Source organism: Cicer arietinum, chromosome 7 (assembly GCF_000331145.2).
Source record: "Cicer arietinum cultivar CDC Frontier isolate Library 1 chromosome 7, Cicar.CDCFrontier_v2.0, whole genome shotgun sequence".
NCBI lineage: Eukaryota > Viridiplantae > Streptophyta > Magnoliopsida > Fabales > Fabaceae > Cicer > Cicer arietinum.
This window is the reverse complement of record NC_021166.2, coordinates 30,929,098-30,939,048: the sequence shown is the minus strand read 5'-3', so window position 1 is coordinate 30,939,048 and position 9,951 is coordinate 30,929,098. Positions and strand designations below refer to the sequence as shown.

General features: G+C 33.5%; 1 pseudogene; it reads right to left on the bottom strand.

Annotated features, from left to right (window-relative positions):
* Positions 1-600: 600 nt before the first annotated feature.
* Positions 601-2,185, bottom strand: LOC101503906 (serine/threonine-protein kinase STY13-like; annotated as a pseudogene).
* Between the last annotated feature and the right edge of the window lie 7,766 nt (positions 2,186-9,951).

Genomic DNA, 9,951 nt, shown 5'->3' with positions numbered 1-9,951 from the left:
AGAGATCATGTATTATAGGTAAATTAAATGTTCTCAAAAGGGACAAACATTAAAAATCAAAGACCATAAAAAAAACTTACTGAGGAAATCTCCCAAGCTGGATTCTTTTTTGGCAACCCATTTCTGGTAATTAACATTAGGCTTTTCAAGAGTGTCAAACCAGCCTAAAGAATCAGAATAAACATTTCAAGGATGAGTTAGTTTGACATGTTTGTAATATGATACTGTAAAAAATTTCCTATTGTTTGTTACTCATTAATATATTAGCACATTATTAAAAATGTATGATTAGAAAATTCACTCTAAGACAGAACCTTTTAACTCCATTGGAAAATATGGAAACAAGCAATTGAAACCATGAGGATGAAAAACATCCAATACTAAAAAAACTATACAGACAAAAAATGCACTTCAGCCAAATAAATACAAGACAAAAAGGTCTTAAATATCTCTTGCTCAATAATGCATCAATCAATATCTTCTTTTTAGCAAGTGCCATACCATTCAAAAATCAAATACTAATCAATTTGCCTAAACTATATCAATATGCCAATGTAGAACAACCAACAGATCAAAACTACCAAATAACACATCAAAATATTGATTGCAACTGAGTTACTATATTATATTATTTTGCTTGTGTTGTCCCTACGCAGCAGTAGCATAATATACAACGCCGTCGTTTTTTAACTTTTGGAAACTTTCAATACCCTTTGCATACAGCAACTTTACAACAAATTACTCGACACTAAAAAATAGTTTCTTAACACAGGGAATGTCTAAACCAATGTGTTCCTTTACAACAAGATCAATTAGATAATGTAAACAATCCTTTTTTTTTTCTTTGCTCTCTAAAAAAAGTCTATAAACAACATTCTATTCTTTTGTTTGTCACCTTAGAGGTTGGTTACTCCTGAATGCACTAAACTTTATATACTGTAACATGGCAACTCTTGTCATCTACAACAAAAGGGAATGGTAATAAGGTTTAGCACTTACTGTTAGTTTTTTAACCTTTTCGAAGAAAACAATTGGCGAAGAAAAGCAAACTTTCCTTTGTTCCGGGCAGAAAACTCGGTAATGGTACCATTACTACTTGTTGCCGCCTCAGGTTCATTGTCGGGTTCTGGCAAGGGAGGAAGAGATTGTGGCGAGAGTGTGAAGAGAAATGCATTGAGCATCCGGATGATTTGACTAAAGCTTGGTCTCAAGTTAGGATCTTCAACCCAGCATGATTGTATGACGAAAGCAAGATCGGGGGATATGTCATCTGGAATTCTCGGCCTCTCTTGCTGCAATCACAAACGCAAACCATTTCATGATTAGCAAATAGCAACAATGCAATAACTCCCAAAAACTAGCTTTGAAAGTGCGCAAACTAAGGACAAGATCACTTTCTAAAAGCATTTTCGGTTTTCATTTTAAATCACTAACAAGGAGATGGAATACTCACGTAGTAAACAATTATGATAGAGAAAAGATGGAAGAATGCATTTCTAGTAACAATGTTACATCATTTTCAAAATTTCTAATAAACCTTAGATCTGTTTTAAACAAAATTGTAAAAGAAGATGGTGAGAGACATATTTGATCTATATTCTCTTACGTTTATTACTTCAAGTGAAAATGAAAACCGGAAACATGGAAAGTAAACAGGCTGATTGATGAATAAACAAACACTTGGTAATTTCGGATTGAATACCTTGAAGGCAGCAGCATAAGCAGCTTGTAAATTAGACATTCCTTCAAAAGGCATGCGATTTGTTAGTAGCTCCCAAAGCTATACACATCAACCTTGTTGTTATAGTGCTTTTTCTCTCCCTGGCGCAATGTTACGGTACTGTACAACTGTAAAAACAATGCTCTATTCAGTCGATAAAACATACTGACTCACTGGTGCACTTTTTTGGATAGTTCTCGGTAAAACAATAAAATCATGCTCCAAAAAAGACGGCATACCTCTGGTGCCATCCATCGGTAAGTTCCTGTTTCGGCAGTCATCATCTCAGTCACTGATCTTCTCTTGCAAGACCGAAATCTGCAAGTTTTACAGACTCCTGATTTGCTGTAAGCAAAAGATTGTCTGCATTGTGACAGTTTCAAAAACAACACTTATTAAGTTTAGAGCTCATCAGTATATACCTTGATTTAACATTCTGCCATTAATTCCAAAAGTTACTTTCATTTTCTGTAATAGAGAGCAATTGATAGGAAGTCCATACTCTATCAGCAATGTTCTAATCCATAATGAAACGTCTACATACAATTTTCAAAAGCGTATATACATAGTAATACCAGGTTTCAAATCCTGGCATTTTCTTTACATTTGTTATCTCCATTAGTTCTCAGATTCAGCAGTTAACTCACATAACAACTACATGTAAATAAACAATGAAACTGAACACAATACCTAATATCAAGATGTAAATAAACAATAAAAATGCAACAGTTAAACATGAACACAGTAACTAACTATCCTAATTGAACATGAACAGCAACCAAGTAACAGAGATTGGTTCGAGAAAGAAGCAGTCATTGTACTCTATGGTTAGGGTTTTCAATACAAATTGGGGCTTTTTCAGTAAGACTCGATTTCAGTAAAAATTGATTTCAGAAGTAGGGTTCAGACAATTGATTTCAGTAAAAATTGATTTCAGAAGTAGGGTTCGGACAATTTATTTCAGTAAAAATTAAAGGAAGATAACTTACCTTAAGAGATAGCGATCATCAAGGCGGAGCGAAGCAGGGATGCGGAGGGTTCAGACAAGAAGAAGGGAAGAAGGGCTTTGGGATGCGGAGGAGCGAGCGAAGCAGCTCGACGGAGAAGGACTTTGGGATGCTGATGAGCGAAGCAGCTCGAACGAGAAACCCAGCTCCCTAACCTAATGCGGCACCGGGTTCGGACAAGAAGAAGGGAAGAAGGGCTTAGGGCTCATACAATTTCTGGGTATTGGTTTACCTTATCGAAAGAGAAAGTTGATACCTTTAAGAAATGGGGTTGGTTTGATCAAGATGAAGGCAGCCTCATTGTATGTTAACATCCATTTGATAAAATTAATTTATTGATGACCTTTTGGGTCAATCAGTTGGGGACCTTTTTTTTAAAAAATTAAACAGAAATTTTTTATAAAAAATAGACATTACCTACGGATAAGCTGTAGGAAAAATAATACGAAATTTTTTGGAAAAATTTAAGTTAGGATTGTATTTTTTTTCATTACCCACGGATTTTTTTAATTTTACCCACGGAATTACCGTGGTAATTAATTAAAAAAAACAGATTTATTTTATACAACAATACACACGGTTTTTCCGTGGGTAACAATTAATTTACCCACGGATTACGATCCGTGGCTAATTTTCCGTAGGTATACAAATGTTTTCTTGTAATGAAATAATAATAATTTTAATGAGAATTAATTAATAACAAAACAAAATACCATTTTCATTATCTTCATTATTGTCTAAACTATGAAAATTCAAATGGTTATGAGCACTAGAAACATCAAGAACCAATCCCCCAAAAAATAGAAGATATTCATATGAATAATATAAGTATTGAACCTACAAATAAACTTGTATTAATCATATGAAGATCAATAAAAAATGATATATTTGTCTCGCAGCTTGAATTATATCATTCACATCATCTCCAAAAAATCGATGTTGAATCATGTTCATACCATTTGATAACAAGTTTCTCATATGCTTAACTCTGTCACGTAATTTTTAATTTTCAGACATAAAGTTAAGTTTTTAGATTTCAGAAACTTGTCTTTATATCCAAGATTTGCAAAACACCAACATCAAGTCCTTACAATATTACATCAACTAGGAAATGACGAGATTCAACATGTTTTTATAGCAAATTAAGATGGAATAAACTGATCAAAGAATAGAAGATTGAAGGTTATGCTATGGATCAAAACATTTGCTTGAGTTTCCTTTCAACACATAAACCCTAAATATACTTATCAAAGAGCAAATAATTAGAATGATTATGTGTGAAATTATATATCAGATGTGAATATTTAGTATCTTGTCTTGATAAGAGTTAAACATGTGTTGACACAATTAATTAATGGCTTTTCTCAAGTTTCCATATTATAAGCACCTTTCTCCTTTATATTATAAGCACCTTTCTCAAGTTTCCATATTATAAGCACCTTACTATAAGTCACTATAACAAACAATATTAATAATTGTCTTCTGTAACATATTTGAAAAGAACCAAAACCATCAATGCAATAAAAAATAAGTCACATCATTTCTTCTTTGTATATTGATTGAGTTTGTATGAGTAGGAACAAATTGTATTCCATCATTATCACTTGCTTGATTACTTCATATATGAATGTATAGTGAAAGTAATCTTCATTCTCCGTCAACAACTAAGTTAGCCTTATGATTTTAAAGATTAGAAGTAAAAACAAGAAATTCAATAGTTGTATAAAACATAAGTGAAAAGGACAAAGTGATAACATTAGACCTTATTGTAAGTAGATAGTCGAAATTAGTAACATTTCAAGAGAATGATTATCAAAACAATTCAAACACAAACTCATAGAGCCAGACACATATATTCTAATGATTACCAATCCATCAAAAAAGAATAATCATTACAAACAACTAAACTAAAATCCATCCATAAGTAAAAAGTCACAAGTATCTTTTATTTTCAACGATCAATCAAAACATAACACATAAAGTATATAATATACTATGTTGTTTTGATATCAAAGCTTCAAATACACTTTCTAAGCTATTTGAAAAGTTCATAGTACTTGATTGTGAATCAATGAAGAAGATGTAAATATGACGGAGATGTCAAAGATGTGCACCAAAAAGCAGCAAATATAAAGTCAACTGAAAAATAAGTTGATTCGAATATGAGAAGAGATAAAACTAATATGTAGAAAATATGCAGCTACAATAACACAAGCAATAAATTGTGAGGAAAATTTCCAAAATATATTTGGAATTCTCTAATAGTTATATAATGTAGCGAAATTAAAGGCTTAATGTATAACTTGGTCAAATGATTGCGATGTTTGAGTTTAATGCATCTGTTAACTATCAAACCAATGCATTTGTTAAGTTACCAAGGGTTACACATTTTTTCAAGAGTTGTTTTCTTTCACTAATTGGTATGAGTTTCTCTATAAATAGAGACAAAATGAGGAACACGAATTTCAAGAACACGATTTTCATGTTACATGAGTCAAATTTATGTCAAAAGTATTTTTTAGTAATTTCTTATTTTCTCTAGTGCACGAGAGTAAATGAACGAATTTTATTCTGTAAAATATCATTGATCAACAGGCTTGACGTGAATGTGCAATTCACTTTAAGGGTTCAAAGTATTCTGAAGGGGATTCGTCGGTTAGCCCGTTTGCATCCAATATACATAGATTGATGGAGGCGAATTGAACCTAAAGCTTAGTGTGATACATTTGCTTTGAAATTTATTTTTGGAACCTTCATCATCATGATCAATTTCATCTTCTTCTTGTTCAAGATGTGAACATACCCTCAACAAAAGATCCAACGATCTTTATGTTTGATTTAGGTTTTAATATATTTTTGAAAAATGACTACTTCTTTAAAGAAGATGAACAATCACATATTTATTACTACGGTGAAAGGTACATGATCAATTTATATTAATACGTGATATATTTGATATTCATATATAAAGTTAAAGATAATATATTCCTTTGGATTGCATGTCTTGTTGTCGACTTGCTAGCATATATAATTGATGATAATTTTATTCTGGTTATATATGCATGAATTTTGTTTGTTTGGATTTTTAGAATTAGTTTATGTCTTGATTTTTATTAGTGACATTATATGAGCGTGACTCTTAACTGATAGAAAAATATGTACGTTAAAACTTTATTCAATAAACTAAAAATGTATCACAATTATAATAAGCTTCAATTTTCTCTTGCAGTGTATATATTAAGGTGGTCTCATTGATGATTTACATTTTGATCAAGAATGGATGTAAATTTGTGGTCAGAGAGATCGGAATGCGATAATGTTGTGGTGGTGATGGGTGATCGCTCTTTGGCGGATGGTGTACATGCACACACTCTAATGGTCAAGTAAGTTTATATCTAAGAGTGACGTTTTAGGGTTAGAATAATGTGTACCTTCCACTGAGTCTGGTATCTTTTTTTATAGGACCTCTTTTATAGGTTTGAGAAAGAGTTCTTTAACATGAGTTGTATTCTATGAATCACAGATCATAGTTTGATTTAGGATGCATGTCCTTTGTGATAGATGATAACAGTTACCATCGTGTGGCTGAGATTAAGGAATGATGATCATGATTTCCATTGTTTGACTACGGGAGGAGGTCTAGGTGAGTTATGATGATCACTCAACGTGAATCCCTTTTGTTATGTTTTTATGTCCCGATTCTTGAATATACTATATTTGGGCTTGAAATTGTGGGTTAGGCCTCGATCCAGCTTGGAAAAATTGCCCCGAAGTCATCGAATGTCGAAGCTAGTTGATTTGAATTCAAATATTGGCATTCGGATTTTGACCGAATTTGCATGCCTTTTCCTTGTGTCAGGTAGCTAGAATTGAATTTGAAGTTTCTTCTTAAAGAGTCACCTTGGGATGTCATGTGACAATTTATAATGACTTTCCCCAAGGTGACGTTTGGGTTTCCTTATTAATGACATGTGGGCTGAAGGTGCAAACACGAGAATAGGGGTTGGATTGTGTTTGTCTAAGTTGGATTCTTTTTGATTATTTATTCAAGAATTGGTTCGAGTTGATGATTTTATCTAAAACATAGGCAGTAGCAATCAAACTTATGTAATCAAAGGCAACAATATAATGCAGAAGTAAAGTGACACAAGCAGATTTATCCTGGTTCACCATCGACTTGGTAACTACATCTAGTCCATTCACTTAGAAAGATTTAACCACTAATTCAAATCTTGAATTGCACAACACCTAATCCTACAAGTCAGTCTTTTCAAAACACTCTGACACCTACAACCTTTTTGAAGAAAACAACACATTGACCCTACAAGTCAAGTCTTCTCAACACAACCTAAAAACCACATATTGCTTGAGGAACACTAAAGCCACTATCGAGTTGGGTTACACAAGTTTGGAACGAATTGTGTTTTGCTTCTACTAAGCAGATTGTTACAGTTGATTTCTCACACTAAAACACTTCGAAAACATTTTTTGAGCAAGTGCTTCTCTAGAACTTAAATCGTTGAATTTTGAATACTTAGAAAATTTGAGCTCTCAAAATTTTTTCTGAATTGTATGAATTTCTATGTTTATGAATTCGTGTTTTCTTCTTTAGTCTTGAGTATCTATTTATAGAACAAATTAAGGTTTCACTTTTGTCCTTGTAAAATATGGATCATATATTTCTTGTGAATAAATTCTGAATGTATCTTCTTGTGAACAAATTATGAGTGTATCTTCTTGTGAATAATTTCTAGTATTCCTTCTCGTGAATAATTTTGAATGTATCTTCTGGTGAATAATTATGAGTGCATCTTCTTGTGAACAAATTATGAGCATATCTTCTTGTGAACAAATTATGAGCATATCTTCTTGTGAACAAATTTTGAACACATCTTCTTGTCAACAAACTTTGAGCATATCTTCTTGTGAATGATATTTTGACCATATCTTATCTTGAACAATATTTTGACCATATCTTCTTGTGAACAAGATTTTTGGAAATATCTTCCTGTGAACAATATTTTGACCATATCTTCTTGTGAACAATATTTTTGGCCATATCTTCCTATGAACAATATTTTGACCATATCTTCTTGTGAACAATATTTTGGCCATATCTTCTTCCTTCAATTATAATCTTGAATCATATCTAATTTCAATTTTTGTTAAAAAAATTATTCACACGAATATTCCTTCATACTCTTGATTGATTGGAGCGGGAATGGATTCAGACTTATTCTTGAATATTCAGAAATTCTGATTCAACTAAGTATTTTCTTCAGAGTGAATTATTTCAATTAGAGTTGTTGACTTTTCATCAGACCCATTGACTTTCTTGTTGGTATGAGATGTTGTGTTTCATTGATAATAAATGTCAGAGCCAAAATTGTGTGACTTAGAATTAGTGACTTTGGGAAAATCACATTGTCGAATCATCAGAGTCAATGCAACATTAGAGGTTGCATATCAAAGACAATATTTGGAGTGCGTTGCAACTTTTGATTAGCGGAATATGAGCTTTGAATGCATGGCTTGAACTATATCTTCAAAGTTAATGATAACTTGATATAAACACTTCATATGCACGTTGAGTTTATGCACACCAGAGGCACACAAGGGCTTCATAGGCATGCTTCAAATTCAGTCTTCAAACATACTTCAAAGACAGTCTTCAGACTCAGTTTCAGAGTTAGTCGTCAGACCTAATTATCAGAGGTAGTCTTTAGACCTAAACTTCAGAGTCAAACATCAGAGGCAATGTTCGTAACCTTTAGCGGCACATTATTTTCAGAGGCATATGTTTATAGGCAAATGTGTCTACTTTTGTGTTCCTCTGGTCATTTCCCTAGTGACTTCCTCTGGTCATTTCCCTAGTGACTTCCTCTGGTCATTTCCTCTGGTAGCTTTCTATGATCGCTTCCTTTTGTACATTCCTCTGATTTTCTTGTTCTAATTGCTACACACTTAATGAAGTCATTAGTCCAAAAAAAAAATTCTCATAAAATATCTTCGGTAACTTCAAAATCACAAGAGGAAAACCAACTTGGTTCCAACATAGACCCCTTACGAGAAATTTTTAGTAGCCTATGACAGTTTAGGCTCGTAGTTCATGTTGCTCCAAGCGACTTCACAACCGTTGGATGAGAAGACACTTCCTGATTTGGCGTCTCATGGGTGTTTATAAATTGGAAGGAGTTTTACCTTTCTTCTCTTGCCTCTTTTTGATCTATAGTCTCGATAAGTTCATATTTCTCCGTATTATCCTCAAATATCCTCCTTCTTGTTGGATCCTCCATTGTTGTTCTGAAGGTTTTTTTTTTTTTTCCATCAACAATCACTAGATCTTTCTTAAGATTCTCAAGGTAATTTGTTATTTCATCCATCTTTTATTTCTTCTATTTTTCTCTAATGGTTAAAATGGAAGTTGGGCAATCTCTCTTATAATGGAACCGGCCACAACATCGTTGTGGGAGTTAGTGTGCCCATTCGGCTTCTCCATGGATCCTAAATGGGACCAAGACATGCCTTGTTAAGATTTGTGTAATCAACACACATGCACCATTTATTATTAGACTTCTTAACTAGCACATCATTTCAGAGCTAGCTGGTATATTTTGCCTAATATACAATTCAGCTTTCAAAAGATTATCTAAGGTCTTCTTCATTGCTTATGCCTTATTTGGAGATTGTTTCTTGTTGCCTTTGGCCACCCTGTTGGGGAGTCCGAGGGAGCCCAACATTTGGAATGGGCTAAACAAGGATTCATAAGAGACTTAGACACCACATCTCAACCCAAAACCTTAAGGCGTTAGGTTTATGGGTCATTCTCCTTATATATCCAATATAGCCTCCATTTCTGATCAATGTGAGACTAACCACTCATAATTGAATTCCAACAATCTCCCCCTCAATTATGAGTTCCCACCACTAGACTTGATCCACTTGATCCAAGTTCTTTATTGACCACCTTGACCATTAGACTTGATCCACTTGATCACCGAGTCCTTTTTGGTCCACCACTAGACTTGATCCACTTGATCCAAGTCCTTTTTGCTCCCTCATCAAGCCAAACCGGGCTCTGGTACCACTTGTTGGAGAGTCCGAGGGAGCCCAACATTCGGAATGGGCTAAACAAGGATTCATAAGAGACTTAGACACCACATCTCAACCCAAAACCTTAAGGCATTAGGTTTATGGGTCATTCTCCTTATATATCCAATATAG